The sequence below is a fragment of the Podarcis cretensis genome (genome assembly GCF_951804945.1).
Source record: "Podarcis cretensis genome assembly, chromosome: 2".
In the NCBI taxonomy this organism is placed as follows: Eukaryota; Metazoa; Chordata; class Lepidosauria; order Squamata; family Lacertidae; genus Podarcis; species Podarcis cretensis.
The window spans coordinates 71314916-71342169 of record NC_137171.1 but is presented as its reverse complement, the minus strand read 5'-3'; the positions used below and the strand labels follow the sequence as shown (position 1 = coordinate 71342169).

General features: G+C 45.2%; 1 protein-coding gene across 2 annotated transcripts in view; it reads left to right on the top strand.

Moving 5' to 3' along the window:
• The first annotated feature begins 2807 nt into the window (after window positions 1–2807).
• CAMKV (CaM kinase like vesicle associated) overlaps window positions 2808–27254 on the top strand; it is a 67256-nt gene continuing 42809 nt past the window's right edge. Inside the window, exon 1 of one of the 2 annotated variants that reach the window (XM_079964443.1) lies at window positions 2808–3120. The gene's annotated coding sequence lies outside the window, so the exon portion shown is untranslated. Of the gene's footprint in view, window positions 3121–4454; window positions 4572–27254 lie in introns of those variants that run through there. The other variant, XM_079964444.1, reaches the window with a different exon arrangement.

Here is a 27254-nt window from a genome sequence, read left to right as displayed (position 1 = left end):
CCTAGAATAGCATTAGCTTTCTATGCATTAAGTCCTTCTCCCTCACTGCAAATCAAAAAATTATATTGAATCCTCTCTTTCCCCTTTTTCCATCGGGTACTTCACACATTAGAGATCACATTTCCAAAAGCTTTTTTTGTTTGCAGTTCTGCAGGGCAGAAAACTTTTGAATTCAAAATGAGAACTGAAACTCCTGTGCAAACCCATTCCAGCAGAAAGGAATCAAAGGAAAATGCTGTAAGAATCATACATTAATAATATTTAGTAGGGTGCTCCACCCATTGCACCCATCACTGCACCATAATGCAAGAGAATGGGACTCACTGGAAGTGGGACCCCTCTAGACCATTCGGCCCCATTCTGTCTTGTGCAACTCCTGAAATGCCTTCTTGCACACAGTGCAGTGACAGTACATGGTGTGAGAAGCAGATATGGAGGTTGTGTCTTCCAACTCCCAAACAGCAGCCATCATCCCTGACAGCTGATGAGACCCATTTTTGAGAGAGGTGTGCTGCTGTTACCTTCACTGTGTCATTTTGCCAGTGCTCAGCATGTAGGTCCATAGCCCACAGCACAAATAATAACTGGTCTGCTGCCCAGAAAGTCCCTTGTAGAGATGGATTGTGCTATGACTAGTTACACAGAATTGGTACCACTGTATATATTTTAATTTGCTGCAGAGTCAAAAATATATTATTCAGACAAGTGTGTTCCTCTGATAGGCATCCATTTTCCGTATACGCAAGCAGGCCACAGCCACCCTGGAAATCCCAAGGTGCTACTGAAGTAGAATGATTAACAGAATGCCATTTCTAGAGAGTTGCAAAATGTGATTATGTGCAGTCCCTGATTTAAGAGCAAAGTACCGTAATGGTGTAATTTAGTAATTGGCTCACAAACACTTGCAGGTACAATTCCATCTCTGGCCATAAATCGTAAAACTGAATGTGTGGCCCCAGGTAATCCACACCACCTGTGTACCTCGATGCCCTACTTTGTAATGTATAGCTAACACTGGTGCGCCTCGTGGATTTTCCTTAATTGCCGACTAAGGCCCTATTTCCAATGTTTCTCTTCCTTGTAATGCTAACTTTCCATCAGGAAGCTGCTGCTAGGTCCCAGTATTATAATTCTGGCATAGTATAGCAAGCCTAGGTATGAGCTGATGGAACTGTAATGAGTCATCAGGTCTATGCACACGAATAACATGAAATATTATGTGTGTCTATATTAACAGAGCTGGGAACAACTCAGTCATGTCAATGAAACCTTTAAAAAAAACCCAGCCCTGAAGAATATGTAACCTGCGCAGAAAATCTCGTGAACAATCCTGTAATGTCATATCTGGAGAAGTCTGCAAACGTCATGTTTGTGAGCTGGCTGGCAGGTAACTGGAGTTCTAATCAAATCTTTTCATTCATTCTTGGAAATGAACTGCCTCACCTCTGGTTCCTTTACACAGGAAGCCACCTTGTACCAAGACAAACAGTCCATCACCATCAGTAGCCATTGTCTACACCCAGGATGGGAACCTGTGGCCCTATGGAAGATTTTAGACTCCAACTCTCATCAGCCCTGGCCACATTGGCCCATGGTCAGGGATGATGGGAGCTGTAGTGTAGCAATATCTTAAAGTCCACAGGTTCCCTGTGGACGTTCAGATATTCCCAGAATGCACTGACTAGCAGTAGCTCTCCAGGGTTTCGGATAGAGTTCTTTCCCAGCCAAACGTGGAAAAGCCAGGAACTGAACCTGGAATATATTTTTTTCTGCAACACTCACAGTGTTTGACTGCTCAACTGCAGCCCTACTGCACATGAAGTGAATCCCATGATCTTCTAGCCAAGCATAATGTATCAGGTCACTGCAGCGTTGTGAACTGCATGCACTGAGCATCCACATGTCCAGGATATCGACCACAATACATGGGCATGGACAAAAAAGACATGATATGGGAGGAAAGCTCTTGCCCATCAATGAATCTCTTTTCCTTGCATTCACCTCTCTTTTACACCTTCTCTGTCTACATAAATCAGTTAAAAAGGAAGCAATTTACTGTTATTCTGGGATAATCCCTGTAGGGCATGATTTCAGTGCGTATCGTAATCAAACTTGTCATGCCCATGGGACCTCTTCTTCTTGGAGCCTGCGATGTGTATTGCAGACGACTCAGGGAAGGTATGACTTTAGACAGCTAGCCTGCCAACTGTGTGTCTCTAAAGGGGAGAATGTCAATCAGCGAGACAAATGCTTATTCTCCAGCCTCCCTTAGGTATACAATTACATCTTTTGCAACAAGAATGCCGTTTCGCAACCATATCCAAAAATAGTTCTTTCACCATTAAGCCTAATGTGCCACCGATGATTCTTTTCCTGTTATATCTGTCTCTGGTTTGCTATTCGGTTGATGACGGGGTTCAGTCCCGATGTAATGAACATGCAACGAATCCCAGCGCTGTGTGACCAAAGTGTACGATACTAGCATATTCTATCGCTCTGGGGTGCTACAAATGTCGTATATTATATAGGTTAAAGAAAACATGAAATACGTCACTGTAATGAACAGAGTTTCATGGAAAGGCTTTTCTCTTGGGACAGATCAGGTTGGTTTGGAATATGATGCGCGTCTTCCTAGTTTCCCCTCTCTAAACCAGCCTGGGAGATGATTTTGTCCCGAACCTGGAGAAGGTAACCCGGGCAGGGCCCAGGATCAATTGTTAAAAGTAGTGGGAGGGGCGTAAAGTTTCCGGGTGACGTCAGTCGCCCGTGGCCCCACCCTTCCTGGGCGGGCCCTTGTCAGTTTCATCCTTTGTAACTTTCCCACTTGGAACTCAACTGAGATGCTCAACTTGCGAGGAGCCGCGGAGCACCGAGCGCTCTCGGCTCCATCTTCAGTCGACGGGATCCTACGGCGGATTCGGACGCCACATCTCGCCTTGCAACCCTGCAGCCACCCTCGCCCCGGGAAGAGCCGGGCGGGCTATTGAGGAGGGCCGATCACCACGGGGAGGGCGAGAAGTCCCCGTTGCGAGAAATAGGGCAGCTCCCCCCGCCGCCGCCGCCGCCACCGGAACGCTTCCCACCCCTCTGATCCCTTCCAGCGGCAGAGCAGATTTGCAGGTGGGTCTTGGCGCGGCGCGGGGCCCCCGTGGCTTGCTGCAGTGAGGCGAGGGGAGGAGGGCCCCTGCTGGAGCCTTGGCGCCGGAGACGGCTAGGAAGACACCCGGGCATGTGCAAGCTTTCCCTCGCGGGGTTCTGAGGCTGCGGCTGTAAGGGGGAAAGGTTGCGCGTTGGGAAGTAGCCGCCTGTCCCGCCGCGGAGCTTGGGGAGAAAGTGGCTTCCCTGCAGCGATCCAACCTGTGGGGTCGACCGGGCTGCACGTGAACGCTCCCCTTCGTTGCCGCCGTGAATTGCTCGGAGTGTTTCTGCGCTGCACCTTCACTTCGGCAAAGTGACTCCGAGCTGAGTAATTGCGAATCTTCATTCCCGCACCCACCCACCCACTCGCGCTGTCTTGATTTCCCCAGCCCGTGCAGTGAGCGCGCGCACACATTCAAATATTAATTGGAGGGGGGGTCCGCGCGCGAAAAGGGGGTTCAGAGTGGGACGGGGGCGGTGGAGTCAGGAGGCTAGCGGAGGGTTAAGAAAAGGAGCAAGCTCAGACCCCACGTGCAAGTCGATCTGCAGCTGCTGCAAAAGGAACGGGCGTCTGGTCCCTTTGCTGCTCGGTGCGCGCGCCCACCCTCTCCCGCCGCGATCGGATATTCTCGCTTGGGCCCCGGGCAGAAAGAGGCACGTCGCCCCCTGTGGGGCGGGAGGTGTCGTCGTCGTCTGCGCGCTTTTCATGGGAGAGACTCGGCGAGGCTGGCTTCCCAGCCTTGCGCAGAGAGCGATGGAGGCGCGGCGCGGGGTAGGGGCAGCTCGGATTCGGGCTGGCCACGCGGCAGATGCGCGCGGGCGGGCGGGGGGGGGTCTGCTTCCGAGTCAGGCGTCCGCTCCTCCTACTGAGACTCTTTAGGGGTCCTTCTCGCCTTCCTTTACTCCCGTGGCAGAGAGAGGAGGCAAAGCTTCCTCGGCTTCACTTTCCCCAGGCAATCCATGCGCGCGCACGGGGCTGGTGGAAGCAGCGTACAGGTTGCAGCTATGCGCTTGCAAGTTTCGTGCCTTGAGAAAGGTTGGTGCTGCTGGCTAGTCCGGATGGGACAATCTGCGGAAGCCCAGCTGGAGCTGGTGGCATTAGCCGGCATTAGCAACTGTAATTCCACACGCACACATCAACTCTTTCTCGCTGCCGCCCGCTCCCCCTCTCCCCGGGCAGATTCTGCTATTTTGATTTCCCTTTCCCCGCCCATCAACTCGCTCTCTCGCGCTTATTTCCATGACAACAGCGAATGTCACAACTAAAAGATTCTGTCTTAATTGCAGGTTGGAGAGTGCGGGGGGGGGGTGTTGTTTTGAGAACAGGAGTTTTTATGCTTCGATTCAGATCCGGGCTAAAGATGCCTCTAAAAAGGGAACGCTCTCCATAGACTAAAGGATCTGCGCTCAGACGGTGCTTGGGGAGGCATCTTGTAAGTTTAGCGGTTCTGTTTTGGCGCCCGGGTGGAGATGCTGCCCGCCTCCCCTGGCCTTGTGGGTGGGAAGCTCGACCTGCGTTTTCTCTCATATGTTCCTCGGGCTACGGCGTGTCCCTCGCTTTCTTGTCCTTCGTTACAGAAACCCCCGGGGTTGGAGTGCGCAGCGCCACCAGCGTTCGCTGTGGTTCGCAGAAGAGCGCCCGCGGGGCTGCGTTAGCAAACGGAACTCATCCGCAAGGAAGGAGGCGCGCTCAACTCCTTTGCCCTGGCTGTGGGTTTCTCTGTGTCTTTTTAATCACCCGATAAGCTGAGATTCGAAGGGGTGACTGCTGAGGCTTTAAAATACCCCCAATATGCTCTCATATCCAGTTAACATTATTAAGATCCGTACAGAACTTAGAGTTCATTTTTAATAACAGAGTAGCCTTTTTGACTAGGGCTCCAGAGCATGGATAAAACAACTCACCAAGAAAACCTCTTCTATAGATATATATTTGGAGTGGGGTGTAAATATAATCTGGCATTGTTTTGGACCAGCTCTGTAAATCTCTGCCTTCCACAAACATAAACATTGTGACTAGCCAAAATAAAAGATCCCCATTTTTTATTTTTTATTTTTGCTTTAAACCCTCAAACTGATGCCTGTATTGGGATATATTAAATTCATTCGCAGTCAGTTAAAACCCATATGATCCCAGTGTAGAGTGGGAAGTATTTCAGAGGCCTCCTGCTTATGTGGGCTTTTTCAGAGCCCTGTTGCCATATCCTAAAATCACATCCGCCTTAAACATACTGGATTACTTGATGTAGAACACCATGTCAAACTAGGGATACAAGAAGGGCTAATTAATACATGCTGAAGAGGGTGGATCTCACTTCATATGCCTGTTGGCACCCTGAAAGAGGAAACTATGCCGTCTGAAACAGAGATCTCTTTCCTGCCCATTCGAATTGGATTCCTTTCCCACCTTTGCTGTATTAGCATCATTTGACTGAGCTAGGGATATTGGAGTTGCAGAAGAAGACTCCTTCCACCTCTGTGCCTCCCCAAATGCTCAGGGACTCTGAGCAAACCTTGTAAACAAAAGTAAGAGAACTCCATTTGGGCTCACCCCTAGGCTTTGGGTCCCAGCAGTTGCAAATGACATGCACTGTTTTCATTATCAGTAGCCGTGTGAACCAATTAAAGGATTTTTAGTTGATTGATCACCTGCCTCTTTAATTAGCAGATTAACTATAGCTAGTTATAATGTGATTGAGTTTTCATATTACAAAACATCATTAATAGGTGCCAAAGAGCTACCACTTGTTCTTAAAAAGACTGTCTTTAATATTTTTCTTGTGACTCTTAAAGGTATTAACAGGGTGAGATGAGTTGCAGTTACATACTAGAACCAAAATATTCTCAAAAGTGGACAAGTGTGCCATTAATCTGAAGTCGCCTGATTAAAAATTACACTCTCTGGTTACAATTGGTTCTTGGAAGCTTTAGATACGGTAATTGGTCTACTTATTAAAGCATGTGGCCCTTGCTGTCACGTTTCACTTTCCACAGAGCTGCCAATGAGCCCCTTCTGATTCCTCCCTGTGGAGCCCTGTGGCCAATGCCCATTGTTGGTCATTCCCAGAACTATGTTGGATTTGCTGCCTTCACAGTGAATGTGTGCCCCAAAAGACACTTCAGCTCAGAATTCCTTAAACCAAAAGGATATATAGTGGGGGGTTTTAAGTAAACACTTTAATGGATCATCCATTAAGGAATGAGCTTAGAAAACAAAACAAAAAAGGGCTGCACAGATGCACTTTTAAAATATAATATGTGGAGTCCAATCCTATGCATGTTTACTCAGAAGTTAGCCCCAGTGTCTTTTGTGTGGTTCACTCTCCGAGAAGTGTGCATAGGAGTGCAGCTTTAAGAATTAGTTGTGCAACAGTAGCACCTTCCTGCGACAATGAATATGGATCTTGCTGAAAAATCTGCCACAGGGGTGCAGACTCATAACATACATAACCGGTACATCCTCCCCACAGAATGTCCTTTCAGGTATATTTTATAAATGCTGGAAAGTTTCCGGAACCAAACCTTTCTTTGGCTTTCTGCTTCAGGACATCTGCTCCTTCTCCCTTACATTCTGAAAAGGAAAGAGGGCTCACCTAGTCTTACTAAGTTAATTGAAAGTTGGGTGCAAATGAATACAAGTGCATCTGGGCTCAAGATAAGAGAGAATCCTATGTTGGATGGAAATCAGCTTTAAAAAAAAGTACAATGTTAGGCATAGCACCTTGTACACAGAGAGAGATGGGGAACCCTTGAGCCAGCAAGTGCCGTTGCAGCAAATACACACACAATTCCTGGAATGGTCTGCACGTTGCCCTTTCAGCTATCATCTATGACTTGGCAGAGCTAGAATTCCCCAAACCCACCTCCCAGCCTATCAACTCAAATCCAAACAGGCATGTGGAAAAACATGTCATCTTTCAAAATTCACATGTGTTTTATAAAGATTTGTGAACAGGAATGGGCAAGTCACCTGGTGGTGTGTGCCTTTTCTGCAAAATCTGCCTGGATCCTTCAAGTTGTGTTTTCACATGCATTTCTTCATTAAGGGGTTAAGCATTGCTATGAGCCACAATGACTTCGTACTACTATCCAGTATCAGAGGTAGAATGCTTTTGAATTCCAGTTGTTGAAGAGCACAAGTGGGAAGAGTGGTGTTGCACTCATGTCCTGGTTTGCAGGCTTTTTGTAGGCAATTGGTTGGCCACGCTGGAAAGCAGGTTGCTGAACAAGATAGGCCTTGGGGTCTGATCCCACAGGGATCTTTTTGTGTTCTTATAATTCCATAGGATTGGTCCCAAACTTGTTTGGCTGCACATTTTTTTTAATTCATGAGCTTTCTGATATATCCCCTTCCTCCATCATCCTGCATTGTGAATGACAGTTGAGTTGTATTCATGCAGATGGATTGTGCAGTTGGCACATAAAATGGCTTCAATCACATGTGCAGATCCAGTGATCTCCTACTGTAATGGAGGGTGAGAGGATGACCTGTTCTGCCCCTCATTTATTTTAAAGCCCAAACCTGTAGCTCAGCTTCACAAATCTTGGTGTATTTTGCTTTCATGGCCCTGGGGTGCCTTCTTTCCCCCAAGGCGCTTAAGATAAATACTGCATATGGAGCTCTTGACGTATTTCACAGACAGAGTTCACTGTTGAGATGAAAAGCCTTCAGCTCAGGAATAGATTCAGGATGGAGACGGTCTTTCTTTCCGCAGTTGAAAGAGGTTTGAAATAAAGGTGCCTGCTTTCGGTGGGTACATTTCATCCCACTTCTGCAGCCACTAAAGAGATTTTGCAAGTTCCTGTATTGTTTAAAAAAAAAACCCGACCAGAATTCAGAGTGAGTCAAAAGAAACGTGTGGGCAACGCTTGCAATGGGAAGTGATGCCTCTCTAAAACCCATGCAAAACTCTCTTTTAAAACAATTCCCTTTCTCCAACCTCAGTTGGATGTTGGCATCCCTTTGGGGTAGAGAAATGCACAGGTAGGGAGAGATATTTGCTTCACATAGCTGCCAGCAGATTGACTTACGTGGGGATACAATCCTTGCATTAACTTGGTTCTTTTCCTAAGTGTCTGGGAACACAAGAACATAGGAAGCATCACAGAAAGTCAAACCAATGCTCTCTTGATATCTGTCGTGTCTATACTGGCAAGAGGCTCTCGTATTGTTAAGGCCCATCTATAAACAGCAGTGTCCAGAAGATGTGTGAAAGAAGGCAGGGATGGTTCCTTGCAAAACTCTACAGGTAGAGAGTTCCAGCTGATCCTCAAGGGCTTGAGAAACACCAGAAGTGCTCCATCAGAGGATCTCAGTGGCAGAGATGGAGCATAAGGAATCAGACGGTGCTTAAGGTAATGTTGGGTCCAAGCTGTTTAGGGCTTTGTAAATTAACACAAGGACCTTAAACCTGGCATGATAGCAAATCAGCAAGCGGTGCATATCTCTTGGCAGAATAGCATGCTGCCAGTAATCTGCTCTTGTGAGCAGTCTGGCTGCTGCATCCTGCACTAGGTGCAGCTTCTGGACCCCATACAAGGGCAGTCCCATGTAAAGGGCATTACAGGAGTCCAGTCTTGAGGTTGCCAATGTATGGACCACTTTGGTCGGATTATTGCCCACCTCATCATTTCCCATTTAATGGAGAATCAAAGCCTTCAAGGAGAAGCAGAGGAAAGCCATCTTGGTGCCCAATCTGTGAACAGTTAATGTTGTGGGTCTGTTCAGATACTGCCAAGTCTGTGTGCTATCTCAGCACCTGGTGTGAAAACCACCAGCTCAGCCCGGCCTTGCTGGCATGCTTGAGTTCCTGACAGAGATAGGTTTTTGCCTAGGCAGGGGGAGAGCAAGGCAGAAGGGTTTGAAAAGATGTGACTTGCGGAAGATACAGATATACATGCATGTCAGTAATCTGCATATCTGTCTGCTTGCCTGTTCTGTTATTAAGATGTTGGGGAAGGGTTAATTAATTAATTATATATGCTTCAACTTTGATCCATCCTGGTTTATTAATATGCAAGGAAACATATGGTAAAGGGCTAAACTAAGGAGAACAGCCCATTTTTAATTGTCTACAATTGCTCTTTATTTATATAGTTAGCCCACTTGAGAGGATCCCTATGAAGCCCTGAGAATTTGGAATTTAGTAATGCTGTTGGCTTCCCTCCTCCTAGGGCAGTGGTTCTCAAGCTTTTTTCCCTGGGTCACATTTTCAGAATAAAAATTTGCTTGCACCTCTCACTTAATTTTCTATTGATAAGAAATACATTGGAAAGCAAAAAGTAACAACTCCTCACAGTGCTTGATTTATAACATAGAACACAACTACTTTATAATGCGATCATGGGACATGCAGAAAGTATAAAAACAATGCAGCTACATTAGATCATGAATCATTCCCAGTGAAAGGTGTGAGCTTGCTTTTGCTGGGTAATCTCATTTATATTAGGTCTAATTTGAGACAAACAAACTCTTGTCTCCTCATCAACACAAAGAAGCTCTTTTCTCTTTTCTCATCTTTCATATTTGTCAGAATTGAAAATCCCTGTTCAGAACAATATGTCATGGAGAACTGTAGAAGAATAGCCAATGTGCTTGAAGAGAGGTGTGGACATATTTAAAATTATTTTGAGACTATATACTATACTATACTATACTATACTATACTATACTATACTATACTGACATGTTGAAATGTTTCTTTGATTGTCCTTGAATCTTACTGCCACACTTGCCATCTTCTCCTGCCACACCAATGTGGCGTGCCACACCACTGTACTAGGGGAAAGCCATCACTCAGGGAGGGGGTCTGGGCCTCTGACACTTCACAATGAAACCTTTTGCTCCTATCTCTGAAACTGCAGATTAACATTGGAACTGAACCTTAGATAAACAAAGTTCCCATTTAGGATCAGCTCTACTAGGACATCAGGTGGCAGATTTTTGGGGTACTGGTACAGAAAAGCAAAATGTCAATCAATAACTTAGTTTGATATATTTCCCAAAATGGGATCACCACTTGGATTTTCTGCCAGGCAGCAAAATGTCTCTAGTTATGATGACCAGCAGCAAGCTTGCTCAGTAGCATGTTACATATTTGATGCCTGCAGAGCCTCTGTCTTCATAAAGTCTATAGAAGTGGATTGTGCCTTTTCTTCTCGCCCAATCCTGGCAACAAACAATGTAAGACTTAATCCACAGGATGACTCCTGCATGGGATGTGATGGGTGCATAAAGGTGGCCATGTTTTGTTTGGAAAATTCCAGTGGGGTAGCGATATGACTTTTGTTACAGCAAAAACAAATGCCTTATTAGATAAGGTGTCACAAGACACCTTGAGGAAATGTTTATTTTAGCTGAAAGGATAATTCACAAATCACAAGCATAATTCACAAGTGGACTTTATGTCCGTGGATTTCAGGATGCAGACCGGAGTGCTTATGGTAGTTCAAGATCAAAAAGGTCTATTTGATTGCTCACCTCCCTGTAAAAAAATTATTTCCTGTGATACAGGATTCACACTTGTTCAAGGCAGGTGCTCTGGGTCTGGGAATTCTGGCTGCAGTGACTCATTACAAGTTGTTAAAAGAGGTCCAAAGGGAAGCCAGATTTACAAATCTAAGGGCATGCAGCTATTTGAAATGAAACAGTCAAACTTAAAGTGGCTTCTCTCTTGGGTACAGATAATTTATAAACATGGCTGAAGATCAAATGTGCAAGCCGGCATCTGATCTGATCTTAAGGAAAATATCCCCCTAAGAACTCCTTCATGAAGCACTCAGCCATTTAAATTCAATCAAAGTCAATATATTGGCATAATGAGTGGTACAAATGTTGGCGAAGTGTGACAGAATGCTACATTCGTCCCCCCAAAAAACCTGCAATGGGAAACACGAAGTAGATAGGAACAACCTATACACAACAGATCTAAAGCCTTTTGCTGTGACCGGAATCTTGTGTGTGTGATTTAGGGAGGGTGGGCTCATTTATTCCACTTTGTAGCTTGTTTCGCTGATATACTCAACTGATTCTTGGAAAACTGATTCCATTTTAGGACTTTTATGTTCAGACTATAAATGTCAATTGTTTTGTTCAAGCTCATTTGTTCTCCTGAGGTACGTGATTCAGTTATGACTCGCATTACAAAGTATACTAGGTTGCCTGCCTGCTACCAGTTTTGTTTTTGTACACTGCTCTGTTAAAAAAAAAGTTTTCATGTTCTTAACTGAAGATAGACTGATTTATTTTCAAGTTAATTGAAAGCCAATGTGATTACTCAATTAAAGAGTGTTATAGGTTTAAATCCCTGCTCAGCCATGATGTTCACTGGGCAACCTGGGGCTAGTTACTATGGTTTCTCTACATAAAGGTAAAGGTAAAGGTACCCCTGCCTGTACGGGCCAGTCTTGACAGACTCTGGGGTTGTGCGCCCATCTCACTTAAGAGGCCAGGGGCCAGCGCTGTCCGGAGACACTTCTGGGTCACGTGGCCAGCGTGACATCGCTGCTCTGGCCAGAGCCAGAGCCAGAGCCGCACACGGAAATGCCGTTTACCTTCCCGCTGGTAAGCGGTCCCTATTTATCTACTTGCACCCGGAGGTGCTTTCGAACTGCTAGGTTGGCAGGCGCTGGGACCGAGCAGCGGGAGCGCACCCCGCCGCAGGGATTCGAACCGCCGACCTTTCGATCGGCAAGCCCTAGGCGCTGAGGCTTTAACCCACAGCGCCACCTGCGTCCCGGTTTCTCTACATACTTACACATATTTATATGTCAGGGCTTTTTTCAAATATACCTGAAAACCAGTTTGATTGGGCTTGGGGTGTTTCAGAGTCTCTGTGCAACCTTCGCTCCTCAGAGAAGGAGTGGAAGATGGATGCTTATTCTGAATAATTACTAGTGTTTTCTCAAACTGGGATGGCGGGACATTTTCCCAGGGCTCAGGTTCAAGTGGAAGAGCGGGCAAAGGCCAGGCCTAAATGGTACCATCACTCCGTGACATTCAGAGTTTTCATGCCATGCCTTTACTTGTCTGTAATGTGCATATCATGTGCGGGTGGTGTGTTGAGTCTCCCGCTTTCCAGCTCAGCATGGCATGCTGTTCTAACTGTGTGGGAAGTGAAACATCACGTGGCACATGGCATGGAAGGAATTTTTATTTGTCTGCCAGAGCGGTTTGTGCAGTGGCCAGAAGGCCAAGCTTATGAAAACAGTCTAGCCTTCTTGCTACCTATCATGGTCTGTAAAAGCGCTTGCACAAAGGGAGGGAGTCCAAGGTTGCCTGTGCAAGGTAGTTATATTAATTAAGGGAAGAGTGTATGGAAACAATAGGCAACTTTTCAATGCTGCCTGTCTCTCTTGATATATGATGCTTTCACAACACACACACAAACACACACACACACACACACACACACCACAGTAGACTACTGTGTAGCAGAGATGGAGAGCCTGTGGCCTCCAGATGTTGTACTCCAACACCTGCATCCCTAACACCAGGCCATGCTGGATGGGCCTGATTGAAGTTGGGAGCCCAGCAATATCTGAACAGTCATGGGTTCCCCATTCCTGATGCAGAGCAAACACCACACTTGTCAACATTACACTCCAGTTTCTAAACTGGCACCTAGCAATGCGGTAAGTGTAACATTTAGACCTAGCTGAAGACCAGGTAGTATCTGGAGGATTGAGGGAACACAGTCAGGGCGTAATGTTCTTGCTTCCTCTCTGGCACAGCTGTTAGGCGCCAAGATCACTTGCTAAGCAGCTGCTGCCAATTCCATCCTTTTCCCAAATTCTTGTATGTGGCAGTCATGCAGAAGGCGGTGGAAGGAAAGGCAAAGCCCAGACAGAATTCTCTCAGCAACCATGAGAGCTAGGTGGGGGTAGGTGTGCCTCTTGCAGTTATTAATATTGCACATTTGGAGCAACAGGATGAATAAAAACCTGACTCTTCTTGGAATAAAAATTGTCCAGACCAAAAATATGGTTCCAAAGCTTTAATAACAGAACTTTCTGCAAAACAGACTTACAGCAATAGCGATACATTCAAATAGTTGCATAAAACCATGTGCTTGTCCAAGCAAATGTACATCTTCTTAGAAATGTAAAATTACTCCAAACAGAACTGAAATCAAAGTTATTTCTCTCCATGCAGCCTGCATTCCAGCCTGAGGCTGTTCTCTCCAGGAGAGAATCATCAGCGCAAGGTGGCTTGAGAACAAAGACAACTCCCACAAAATGGAAATTTGCAACTGAATACCCCTCCCATGTAATCTAAGTTAAACAGCACATGAGAGAGTAGCAGAGATACATTCTCAGTTAATTATCAGCCTGTTTGGTGCTCAGAGAGTTTCACTGGAAATTTCCATGCTCCTTTTAGCAATACACATACAGAGCTATTTTCCATTTACAATTAAACAATTACGCTTAACAGTGCCCCCCACAATTTGAGTTTTGAAACAGCAACCACAAATCTCCGGTGTGTGTGGTTACTAATTACACAGTACTTGTTAAAAGCCTATCCTCTGATGAAGTTCTCTGCTAATTCAGTAACTCTGTTAATGACTCATTTTTGTCTCCCCAAACCTGATGCCCTCCAGGTGTTTTGGACTACAACTTCCATCGGCCTCGGTTGACTGGGTCTGATGGGAGTTGTAGTCCAAAACACCTGGAGGGCACCTGGTTGAGGCACACTGGCCTATAGTGTGGTGCCAAAATAACTTGAACCAGCTCATTGCTAGAGCAGTGGTAATTCTCCTTCTTGTATGTAATCATCTCTCCCCACATTGCCCTGATGACTCTCAGTGTTCCTGCTGCCTTTTCTCAGCATGTTCTCTTGCTGCTAAGCCCAGGAGAACAGTAACGGAAGGCAGTGTTTGAAGTAAGAACAAGCTGCTGATTTATAAAACAGCATCTTTCTGCTACTCCTCTCCTTAGTACTGCCTAGCATCCAACTTGGTGGTGTGGTTTTTTTCCCCTGTTGGCGCGCCTATGATTGATGTTAGCAATGCCATTAGATTCAGTACAGGCTATTTTGGAGGGGTTTGTGTGTGTTCTGTCTCTGCCTCTTGCTATTTCCCTCTGAACTCTCAGAGCAAAGTTGAGACAGCAGCATGTGGATGGGATACCAGCAAGGAGCATCTGTTCAAAGACACACAGTGAGGAAATTCCAGCATGGGGTCAGTGCAGATTTGGATGCTGGGGCCCCAAACCTCCCTCTCCTCACCCCCCACATTGTTTCTGACTTCTTACACATCGGCCCCAAAAGTTAGTCACTCTTCAGGATATTTAATATTAATAATAATAATTAGATATTTTCTTTTCATAGCACTATAATGGCAATATTTTTCAACAAGGGGAGATGTGATCCTGTAGAAAAATCGCTTTTGTATACTTATTGGAGGTTTTATGAGATAAAGGTTTTGCTTTTATCTGAATTCACATTGTGGAATGTACAGAGTTAACTGTCTATATGCTACCTTTACTTGCTCCTAGGAGATGTAAGAGGTAAAAGGTTTCCACAATAGGGCTGCAGTTGGGTGGACTGTGAGTTACATTCTGTCAAAGCAAGCACTGAGTTAAGAGTGGCCAGGATCATTAGCTAGAGGAAGAACTTAGTATCTCAGAATTATCTTTTTAACGTTAAAGCAACCTGGTAGAGTGAACAGTCTGATTTATAGTAAGAGCAGCCAAGTTATGTTTATTATATATTAAATTTAAAGCTAAGCATGACCACCCATTTTTAATTATTTGTTGATCAAAGACAAAAGACATCTTACGTACACTGTTTTACTTGGAAGTGGTGCCTGTACTATTTCGTACCGTGCTTTGCCACAGCTATTAGCGGGTGAATAGAGGTTTATCATTAACTTGCAATTTAAATATATGGTGGCAGTGAGGAAACAGGGTCAAACAAATAAGTAAAGGGGTGTAAGAGCTGGAGTGGAGTGGGATAACAGGAGTTAATCCTTGACAGTTTGGTGGCAGCAAACTGGGATTATAGTAAGAGTAGCTATAATAATCTTTTAACAAGTGGTGGCATCGCTGTGGGATAATAGAGGAATCCTTTACAGATTCTTCCTGGAGCTATTGCATTCATTGCTGCTGCGATGGCTGTGCTGGACCACATATGTTTGAAGGTTTATTTGGGAGGGGAGGGTAAGATAGGAGGGCCTAACTATAGCATAGGCCCCCTACACAGTCTGCTGTTGCATCTGCACATACAGTAATAGAATATTTAGAGGGTAGTGCCAGGATCACTAAAATGGTACCCATGGATGCAGATGTGCCCATGGAAGCTTTCCTTGATGCCTGAAGGGTCCGTCCCCCCCGAAATTAGACATGAAAGAAGCACTGTATTATAGCCAATATACTTGCTGGCAGTCTGTGCTTGGTTGCTGGTGTATGTGGTGCCCACGATAGTTTCTTTGATTTGCAAATCTGCACAGGGTAGAGGATGTTGGCATTAAAGCAGTGAACACTGCAACCCAGTGCATTTCTGCTCAGCGCTACGTCCCACTATATTAAATGGAGCTTGCTCCCAGGCAAGTGAGGAATAGGACTACAGTCTTAGCACAGGTACAATACAAAGAGTTAGCTGCCATTTGGAGTACAATCAGAGCCAGCCCTCCGGTGAGGCGGGGTGAAGCAACTGCCTCAGGTGGTGGAAATGCAAGAGGCAGCGCCCCGCCCGCCCCACTGCCTCTGGAGAAGCAACACAGGTAAGGGAGGCTTTGGCAGAGGCAGAGTAGCACAGCATTCTGCCACCCAGCTTTGCTGCCAGTCTCTCCTCACTCCTGGGGCGGAGAGGCACTGGCGGCAAAGCTCTGGAGAACGCCCTCCCCTCTTGCTGAGCTGGCGAGGCAGGAGGCATTCTGCCACCCATCTTTGCTGCTGGGCAGGAAGGGAGATTCTGCCCAATCTTCCACGCTCAGTGGCAAGGTTCTGCAAGGACTTTTCCTTGAGGGGGAGCCCTTACAGAGCATCCCACAAGCACACTATTGCGGGGGTGCTTTGCCTCAGGTGCCAAAACATCTCAGGCCACCCCTGAGTGCAGTTGGGCTGATCATTCTAAAGAAAGGGCCTTAGAGTTGAATGTTTTTTCATCCTTTCCCATTCATTTGTGTCTGAAATCCACCAGGTAGAGAGTGTGCCTTTCCCTTCCATCCTCATGCTGATTAATCTACCAGACTGACTGTAAAACTTAAAGATAGGACGCTGTTTTCCTGTCATGTGGTGAGAAGGGTCTCCATCTTATTGTGTTGCTAGCAAGAAGGCACGGACGTTCTTGCAGGTGGCTTGGAAATGGTTTTAGACAAAATCATTTCCATGTCTCTGAATACCAGTTGCTTAGGTGCCACAGCACAGACCCGTGAACCAAATGTGCATGAAATTTGCATATGCTAATTTATATGTATGAATGCCTCTGAGAAATTGAGACAGTGGGTGCCACAAGCCCTGATCTAAAGTTTGACATGGGGGAAACAGACAAAGGAGAGGAAAATGGAGGGAGGGATAAACAGCCGATGAATATGCCGCTATTTCCATTTACAAGTGCTTAGGCTTTGTTACAATAAGAGTTCCTGTAGAGAGCATAGGAACGAGTGGCGTTGGGTCAAAAGCTGCATGGACAAGGTGGTTTTGGAGGAGGGCGCATCCACAGGTGTTCTGGCAAGCTGCTCAAGGCACAAGGGGCATCAAAGGTGAAGGGGGGGTGTTTGAGGGAGAGGGCGACCGAAGAGGAAAATTGCATCATCTGAAACAGGGATTCCCAAACTTGGATCTCCAGCTGTTTTGGGACTACAATTCCCATCATCCCTGACCACTGGTCCTGCTAGCTAGGGATGATGGGAATTGTAGTCCAACAACAGCTAGAAACCCAAGTTTGAGAAATTCTGATCTAAAAGCAGAGGATTCAGATCTGAAGAATGCAAACTTAGAACTAATTAGTTAAATTTAAATAGAGATACATCTCACTTAGCCTAATGAGGAAGACTGTGACCAGGTGACTGTGTGTGCCCACTCAGCCTTCTCCCCTGGTGCTAGTGCTGATGGGGAACTTCAAGATCCTCCTGCTCTCCCTTCTTATGGTTCTTCATCTTTAAGGTGAACTTGAAATGGACAACCCTTCAAATGGAGAACTTGCTACTGTAAAGTAAAGCACGTGGCCACCCTATGCAGGTGATGAAGCAGAGGAGGAAACGACGTAAGAGCAGCCAGGTGATGGAGGGGCAAGGGAGGTATTTCAAGGTAAAGATGAGGAGCTCGGACTGGGTCCAGGTAGCCTGAAGAGGGATGTCACAATCTTCAGTAGATAGTCCTATGATCTCATCTGGGCTACAGCAAGACTTCTCTATAAATATTTAGATTAGACTTCCACCGCCACTGATCATTTTTACAGCTCTGTCCCTCGATTTATCAGTGTCTTTCAGGAGAGGCAAGGCAGCATCGCAGCCCAGCTTCCCTGGTGAAATAGCTGTAGAGCTGTGTACAGCAGGGCTGATGCTTCACACATTCATGATGGACTGCTTCCGCGTTAGCAAAATGACACAGGCTGTTATTTTTCTTTTTTCAGCTATATTTCATCCCTGGAAATGCAAGCAGTGGATTTTTTTCTTTTTTCTTTTAAAGGTTTCTAAGCAGTGCTGGGAAATTTTTAGCGCAGCAGCAACAGCTGGGGATGGTGCAGGGAGTGGGTGGACCCTGACTGAAGCGGCAGAATCCAGACTTCCAAAGAAAACCAGACAAAGATGGGGCTTATTCACTCTTCCTCTGGTCGCACTGCTCCCCCCCCCCCCCGGGGAAGCGCTCTTTAGAGCTCAGTCGGAGTAAACAGCAATTCCAGTTTTCTCTGGATTGACATTTGCTCCCATTTAGAGCTAAAGAAAAAGTTTTTCCTGGGAAAGGAGCAGGAAATTGGGGAAATTGCTCGGATCCATACTTTCTAGGCACGGGATAAGCGGAAATGTTGGCGAGCCCATAGATGGATGAAGTACCTAACTGAGCAATCCTGACTATGTGAATTAAAAGCAAATCATGCTTTAGGGCAATGGAAGACCGGTTTGCAAACGTTCTTTGGAACCCGAACATCTGACGCAGCTTCCAGTTGGCTGCAGGAGCTTCCTGCAGCCAATTGGAAGCCGCGACTTGGTTTCCGAACATTTTAGAAGTCAAACTGACTTCCGGAATGGATTCCATTTGACTTCCAAGGTACAACTGTACACCTCAGAGTAGCCTTGCCCCTCTCCCCTAAAATAAGGGGCATAAGCAGGCGTCCAGTCCAGATAATATGGAAGTGCTGTGCATAGCGGTTTGTTTGCCCAGGGGAGTGATCCTACACTAGACTAAATTGCACTCCCCCCGAAGGAGCAGGTTTGCAGCTTGGGAGTTCTCATTGAGCCATCTTTCTTGTTAGAGCTACAAGTTGCTTCTGTGGCATGGAGTACCTCTTACCAGTTTAGGTATGCCAGGTTTGACCCTACCTGGACGGAGATAGCCATGTGCCATTATTCATGCTTTGATAACTCTGGGTTACACTACTATAATGCACTATACTTGGGGGCTGCCTCTGAACTATGCTTTCTTCTGCAGAATGCAGCTAGTAGATTGCTGACTGGATATTATAATCATGATATTATGATATTATGCCTGTGCTATGCCAACTGCACTGGCTCACACTCATTTCAGTTCAAAATGCTCTTTTTTCTTTTACCTTTTGAAGCTCCTCGTGGCTTCAGACCATCAGTCTCTATATTTGCCTTCCTATAGAGGCTCTTCTGTGAATGCTCTCTCCATCGAAAGTGAGTTGGGTGGATACTAGAGAGCCTTCTAAGCGGTGGTACCCCAGTTCTGGAATACTCTTTCCAGAAGGTTTTCCTGGCACTTTTTTGTCATTGTCACTGTCTTGGTGTTATTAGATGTGTGGGCGGGGGGTCCTTTCTTTTAGAATACAGCTCATTGTTTTATGCTGTTTTTATAAGGTTGTAGCTTTCAGCTGATTTTGTTGTTGTAGTTGTGTTTTAATTGTTCTTTTTCGTAAAACCGCCCTGGGAATACGATTGAAGGATGGTATAAATATAAGAAAGGAATAAGTAATAAATACACACAACCCCCGAGTGATTCTTCTGCAAGCCTTTCTAGATCACTTCTCATCTCTTTTGGCCTTTTGAATACACTTGTATTTCTGCTAATCCCTGTGCCTTCACATTTGGTCTTTGGCACAAATTGAATTAGTATGCCTCTCATGCCTGCTTCCCCATCCTTAATGAAGATGTTAATGGGGCTGGAGCTGAACCCTGATCTCTGCTAAAGTTCTTTTTCTTTAGTCTTATGCATCAATGCTAAGCATTATCCTGTAACCTTGGGGCTGTCCCTGGAGTCATGTCTGAGTTCAATGGAAGCAGAAAGCATTAACCTCTCATCAGAAATGAGTGTAGATAACATGCTGCATCTGGAGGAAACCGTATTCAAGCCAACACAATCAAATTCTGCAAGTGAGGCTCCCTTCAGATGCACTCAAAATGCTGTAATAAAATTCCAGTCTATTAAACCATCCTGCTTCTACTTGGCCACTAATTCTGTAATTACAGAAAAATAAAAGCTGTCAAATTCCCTGGCAAGATTTATTCCTGGTAATCTCCTTGTGCAAGTTTTGGCTTACGGTTCCATTATTCTCTAATAGCTCAGAGTCACACACACACACACCCCGCCCGCCGTGTGCTTTCGGTAGGGTTGCTACATTAGATTTGCAGGGCATCAAATGGTCAAAGGTCAGTGTGCTTGAAAATCAATACCATATTTACTTAGATCTGATCCCTGATTAGGACTTACTGAAAAAGTGTGCTCCTGGGAGGCGGGGTGGGAGGTGGGACACAACCTTTCTTGAATAACACAGTGTCGGGGTGGAAAACCTCCAGGCTTTAGTCCAAATCCAGACAGCCAGACCTCAGAATTCGAACAGTTAAAATCTCTCTAGATCATGCCCTCCCGTGATAAAGTGAACCATAAGATTGTACCCTAAGTCTGTAGAAAGCCTAAACAGGTCCCTTTTGCCCTCTGGGTCCACCTCTACCTACCGGAAATGCTTTGGTCACATTCATAACAGCCTCTCAAATGGAATTTACACCTTTCGTGTGATGTTGAAACAACCCACCTTATATTTCTTGAGATGTTCCCATTTACGCACCCACAATTATTTATGTATTCATATTTATGAGAGATTTTGTTCCTCTCCTCCCCATGCTGGATGCTTTCCTTTTATGCCTTACCTTCTAGTTGTTCTGTTACAAAATCTATTTTGCTCTGGACTCCATGGGATCTCATTGGGATATATCAAAAAGTTTGAATGAGAATTCTGGGATCATAGAATATATGCCAGGGAACAGAGGTGGCAGCTCCTCATCCAATTAACTTTTTTTCTTTATGGTAAATATTGCTAAAACAATAAAGGGTGTTGGGATTTACTTGTGGACGTGTCTCTTGGCCCAAATCTAGAAAGCAGTTAATTGTACTCGAGTTCTGCTAAAATCAATAAAAAATATATATTTGAGTGAGAAATCAATTCATTTCAACCATCATTACATGCAGTTGACTTTCTATGGGTTGAGCTTATGTGCTTTCTTTTGCTAGGCTCAGAAAGTGAGATAATTATAGTCAGAAAGTCTCCCTTTTTTGTGTACTCTAATATTATCTAGATCCCCCTCTGTTTTGACTAAATGCAACTATTGTTTATGCCCACTTCAGAATCAAAGCTGTCGGTGGAACAAAGAACATTGAGCAACCATAAAGTGTGCAGTTCAAAGGTTTATCTGTTGAGCTTACCGTAATCTGTGTAGCCCCACTTTGTGTTCCATTTCTTGGTTACACTAGAGCAGGCATGGCCAAACTTGGCCCTCCAGCTGTTTTTGGGACTACAACTCCCATCATCCCTAGCTAACAGGACCAGTGGTCAGGGATGATGGGAATTGTAGTCCCAAAACAGCTGGATGGCCAAGTTTGGCCGTGCCTGCACTAGAGCATAACCAAGAGATGCAGCCTAAGGATTGGCTCTTGTGGTAATCCAAGTCTCTGCACGAAAAGAAACAGGAGATGAGAGTTATCTGGTCCACTGATCACAGGCATCTTGGTTAGTCCAGCTGCAGTTCCCATTTGGGTTGTAGTGGTCACCACTTGAGATCATAATGCTGCTGCAGGTGTGACCAAGCCCATAAGCTGTCTGTCTTGATGCTTCTTCCCTAAAAGCTCCAAACGAAGCCTGTAGCATATTTTTAGTTTCTTTCCGAGACCAACATCTTGCCAATTACTTTCAGGGATTCTTCATATTTGGAGGGCTATCTAGACCATTACTACAGCACACAATTATTACTAGGAGTCATAAGTCATTATTGTATTTATTCTTTCTTTCTTTTCCCAGTAAATGCCTGGCTCTCTCCATTAAAAAACGAAAACAAAAACAAGCCTTTCTCCCTGACCTTCATGTAACAACATTAATGCATTCCGCTAACATTAGCTTCTCTCTGCTGGAGATGCCACAGGCTTTACTTGCTTGTGACTTCCCATCTCACATACTGGTGTCACTTTCTAACCCTGGCTGTGTTCTCAGCCCCCATGTAACCATACAATCTGTCTCTCTTGGTTTCCCCCCCTTTGGAAGAATCTGAGCTTAGCTGCACTGTAATGAGGCTCCTCTCTAGAATGAACAGACTGCAGTTTAGCACTTCCTCCCACTGTTCTTTTTATTCACACGGTTTATTCTCAAAGCTTTCCAAAATTCCGGCTCCCTTACAGATTTGCTTTGTGCAACAGCTCTGCGGGGCCTCTAGCGAAGCTGAGCTTTGTGTCCTTGCTCAAGAGGAGACACCATTTCTCCCCTCTCGGACATTATGCCGTCCGTGCCTGTGCTCTCATCTTAATCCTGCCCAACAAGCAAAAATAAAGGAGGCAGTTAAGCATGTTGCTGGCCGAATGGGAAGAGGAACAGGGCTTCTGTACTATTAATAGTGGCATGGGAAAGGGAATTTCAGCAGGTGCAGCTTATCATGCAAGAGGGAGAAAAGCAATTGGAATGTTCTCTTCTGCTCAGCTATTTATGGTACGTGTGTCTTATCCTCCTTCACATCTGGTCAACCTACTACTTAGCAGGAAGAGAGAACAAAAGTGCCAAATTGTTCACTTCCAGATGTTGGCCAAGGGTGGCTAAGTATACAGTGCTAACACCCATGACAACAATCTATCCATCTTATGAATTTTGTTTGTTCCAGAAAGACACATCCATCCCATGTTGTTGGTTTTTTTTTGGGGGGGGGGAGAAAATATAGGTAGACCAATTGACAGAAACATTGAAGTCTACACTTGGACAATGTCTAGGACCACCCAAAAATTTACAAAACAGGGGCAAGCTTTTGAGTTCTACAGAACTCTTCGTCATCAGGCAAAGATGTTACACAACACAGGAAGTAAGAGTATGAGGGTTTGGGGTTTATTTAAAAGAAGCCAAACACCACATAATTAAGCTGGATGTTCTAGCCATAAGGCCAGCTTTTAGGCTTGGTTCCTACATGCAGATTTCAAACTGACTAAGTATCTGCTAAGTTCTACAAGTATGAGGATTCTGGAAACAAGAAGCAATGGCTGTTCCCCACAGTGAAAGGTCAGCTGCTACCCAGATCCATCCCACGCTGTTCGCATAGTTCTCCTGATGCCCCTTTGCCCTTCCTACATCTCCCTGTTTTCTCTTGAGGCTTAGTGTCTAAGCCTTACTCCTGCTTGTTGCCCAGCTACGTCGCTGTTCCATGATGGCACTTGCAGGCTTTCCTGACTCAGTTGTCACTGTCCTGCAGTCCTGCTTTATAGCTGGCTGTCTTCTTTGCAATGTGATATGGTGCGCTAGCACTTTTTGCCTGTGCAGCGTTGTCAACTGGACACATGACGCGAATGAATCAGCAAGACGGTTTACCCGTTGTGACCTCTAGTATCTTGGCACACAGCCCAAGATACTTCACACCTCCTTTTGGACTTCAGAGCTTCCCACAGTACTAGGTTCTAGGTCAGATCCTAGTGGTGGGCATTGTAGCCACAGTGTAGAAGAGAGGTGGTTATTTTTTGTTGGCAATAGAAATCAGCAGGCAGCAAGTCCCCAGCCTCACTTCTCTGAGAGAAAGAGAGAGCTAGAGAACCTGATGTGCTTTCTTTTGAATTCTGATCTAAAACGCACCCGGCACGAACTTCTGTGAACTTCTCAGGCAGGAGAGGTGTGTTTTTATTGCTTCATAGAGGATTTCTGAAACTGATCGTTTCAGCATGAGTATCTGCTGTGGCCACTGTGCACCCTCTTCCAAAACTTAAGCATATGAACTGGACTTTATCTATTCTGTGCGTTGGGAGCACACCACAAAATGAAAACTACCTTCACAGTTTTTCTAGCAGTTGTGGTTATAGGGAATACTGAAAATGCATCTTCAAGCTATTGTAGACAGTTTGTGATAGAAGCAAAGGCCCACAGACCAGATTGGGGGGTGGTCTGGATGGGACAATGGGGCTTGATTTTGAGTTAGAGTGTCCCCTGCCAACATTCACCACACATTTATGTACAGCAAATGATAAGAGTTTTTCACTAAGTAATGATAAGGAGGAAGTGAGAAAACTTGAGTATTTTTCAAGACCAACGACATGACTCTATGCCATCATCCAATCTAATGAAGGTACTGTTAAGATCCAGGTTCTGCAGGGATTTCTATGCAATAGGATGCGACCCACTAGGCTTGTTCTTTGCCTGTGTATGGCTTGGAGGGCATCCCATTTTTCACCATATCCTAGCTGCACCTGAGCGTGGAATTTAAGAAATGAGTGTCAATTGCAATATGCTGTGAAAGAATCACAATCTACCCCAGCTAGGAGACCACATTTAATCCTTTTGTTTGTGTCCAGGGATAGAGCCAAAATTTATCAGCCCTAGGCAGTATGGCTTACAATTGTGGAAGAGCCCTTTCTGAGCTTTCAATCCAGGCTCTTCCTTGGCCTGTTTTGTTTGTTTTCAATACTGTATTGATATTCACCACCACCAAACCATCTGTCTGTAGCTGAGTTACTGGTCAATAAAATAGCAAAATTCCACCTTAATTAAGAGAGCGTGTGAGCATTTACCTTAACTAACTGAGCCTTGGTAAGCAGAGTAGAAAAGCAACTCTAAGTATACTTAGAAGTCTTCTGTATCTGTAGCAGCACTGCATGGTAAGTTTTTAAAACAGGATTGTAGCACATCAGTCTGTAGGAGAGGAGCTGTGTTTAGAATGTTCTCCTTTCTCCCCTTCCCAGAAACGCCCCCCCAACACCACCTTGCATGTAGAAAACTAGTGTGTCAGGGAATGAAGGTCTCAGCCTTGCCTTCTTCCTGACATTTTAATGTGCACAAGGTGGCTCTGCCAGCTCAGAATTCAGCGCTACGTGTAACCACACCTTCCACTCTCTCACACACTTGTGGGCTGAAGTGGCAAGGAGCAAGCGGCAAGGCAAGTGCTGTCAGGAGATTCTCCAGCTTTATTGACTGCTGGAACAAGGCTAATGTCTGAAGTGTCCCATGGCTGTGACATGGACTAGGGGAGCACTCAGTCTGCTGACACTGCATGGTGTGTTTGGGAGGCGAAAGAGAGAGACCACTCAGCAAGAAGAAGAAGCAAGGTCTCAGAGCGAGATCTGTTTACTACAGTCACCAGGTAAGCATGGGAGGCTGAGCAGCTAATTCTAACTTCCTTGCCTCTTTATTAGCCCCATAAACTAGCCAAGCATTTCATTAAGGGGAAGGAAACAGTAGGCTATGCATGCCAAGATGGTTGTGCAACAACACCTGAGGGATGCATAACAACGGGCTGCTTTTCAGGAAGGCTTGTGCATCTGTCAGGAACTCAGGGCCGGACTAGCTGAACTAGCACATTTCTTGCCCTCAGATGGAGAGGGGTGGCTTAGAACGCAAGAAACAGCCTTTTACTGTGTCAGACCACCAGACCACGCACCTCAGTATTATACACACTAGGAGTAGGGAAGCTTCTTCAGCTTGAAGGCCATATTCCCTCATAGACAAGTTTCCATAGACAGTGCTAGAGACAAAAGAGGGGTAGAGGAGGTGTGACATGTGACGTTGGCACTGGGTTGTGGCCTGGGGAGAGTCCCAGGGGCCACATGTGGGGGGCTGGGGGGCTGCATTTGTCTTTGGGGCCTGGGGTTCTCCATCCTGGTCTGTAATGACTGCCAGCACCTCTCTAGGATTTCAGACCAGAGTCTCTCTCATCCCCAACTGCAGTTGTCAGAGATTGAACCAGGGACCTTCTGCAACCAAAGCAGATGCTCTTCCTCTGAGCTACAGCCCTTCCCTGTTTGTAACATGAAAGAAGAAAGGTGGAGACGGGAATTGATATGGATAGAGCTGAAAGCGGTATGAGAGGAATCGCTTCCTCTGGTGTACTGTATTCACATTTTGTTTTACTGTCGATTCTGTGCAGGCAGGTTTTGGGGGAAAATATTTTTTTAAAACATATAAATCCTGTTTACTAGAGGTGGCAGGATGTACCCACCATCATGAACTTCTTTGAAACTGTCTTCTGGTCTCTTTTTAAAAAAAGAAAAATGCCAGCTATTTGCAGGCTAAGTCCACTAAATTTTACATTGGTGCATAATCTGCAGTAGCTGTCACTACTCTGACTCCTATTTAGCCCTCAAGAAAGAAGTACCTGGTTACCATATTGCATTGTATCTGGGGAATTTGTGTGAAGTCTAGGCAAGCTCTCTCGATGTTTGCATTGAAAGAGAAGATGCATATAGATCATTTTGCCGTTCATTAACCCAACAATTACCCATTCTCAGCACCGTTGCTTGCCTTCACGAGGGTAAGCATAGTTAATATGTTTTGACATCACCACCACGGGACCGGGATTGTTTTCTCTATGAGATACTCATCTTCTCTGTTAGGATAAAATACGTATTTCTGCAGCAGCCAGAGCAGCTTTTAGAGAAAATAAATTCCAACAGTCTTTTCCACAATCCCCTTTAGATAATAGCCCTAGAGAGCTAATACAGTGTAATGGCTGAGACATTGCACTACAAATCTCCAGTTCACAACTTGCCTCTGCCATGAGTTCATGGCAGTCTCAGGTAGACACTGCAATATGGGGATAATGCTTGCCATATAAGATTCAAACTATATATTTCAAGCAGGGATAGGCAATCTATAGCTCTGCAAATGTTGTTGTACTACAACACCCATCAGTCAGGGCTATTGGCCATGCTGGCCAGGACTGATGGGTGGTGGAGTCCAGAAGGGCCACAGATTTCTCATGCATGCTCTAAAGTCTAAACTGCTACTATTACTATCAGGAATATCATAATCAGATCACTCCTTCATTGCTTGTGTTTTCCTTTTCCAATGCTTCTTGACATATATACACATCTTCCCTTAGTTCTTTTCCATTATCAATGCTCCCATCTTAAGGAATATTATAGTGCAGAACAAGCACAAAACAGATAAAGCTTAATGAAAGGCAAATCCAGGGCAAAATGGATTTAATTGTGTATGTACTTAACATATGAGCATTGGGTGGGTGGGTCTTTTAAAAGGCATTCTTTCTTTGTTTTTAGATTGTGTATGCCATAGAATCATAGGGTTGGAAGAGACCTTGCGAGTCATCTGGTCCAAACCCCAACACAGTGAAGGATGTAAACATAGAATCCCTTCCAGCTGGCTGTGCAGCCTCCACTTCAGTACCTCCAGAAAAACATAACCTCTGAAGGCAGCATGTCCCACTGCCCACCATCAGGCTCCTCCTAATCATGTTTATCTGAAATCTGCTTTCCTGATATTTCTAGCCATTGGCCTGCCCTCTGGAGCCAAAGAGCAAGCCTCCAACTTCTTTGCGACAGACCTCCAGGTAGTTTAAGATTGTCAGTTAATCTTCTTAAATATGGCATTCCATCCTTCATGAGAGTCAAGGGGGAATACCTCCTTTAAGACAATGTCTGCCATCTGTTGTTTTATAAAGTACTAAATTATTATAACATTTCTTTTTTAAAAAAAAGTTGTCCGGCTAATGAAGGATGCCCTTTAATCGACCGAGAACCTCTCTAGTAGACTA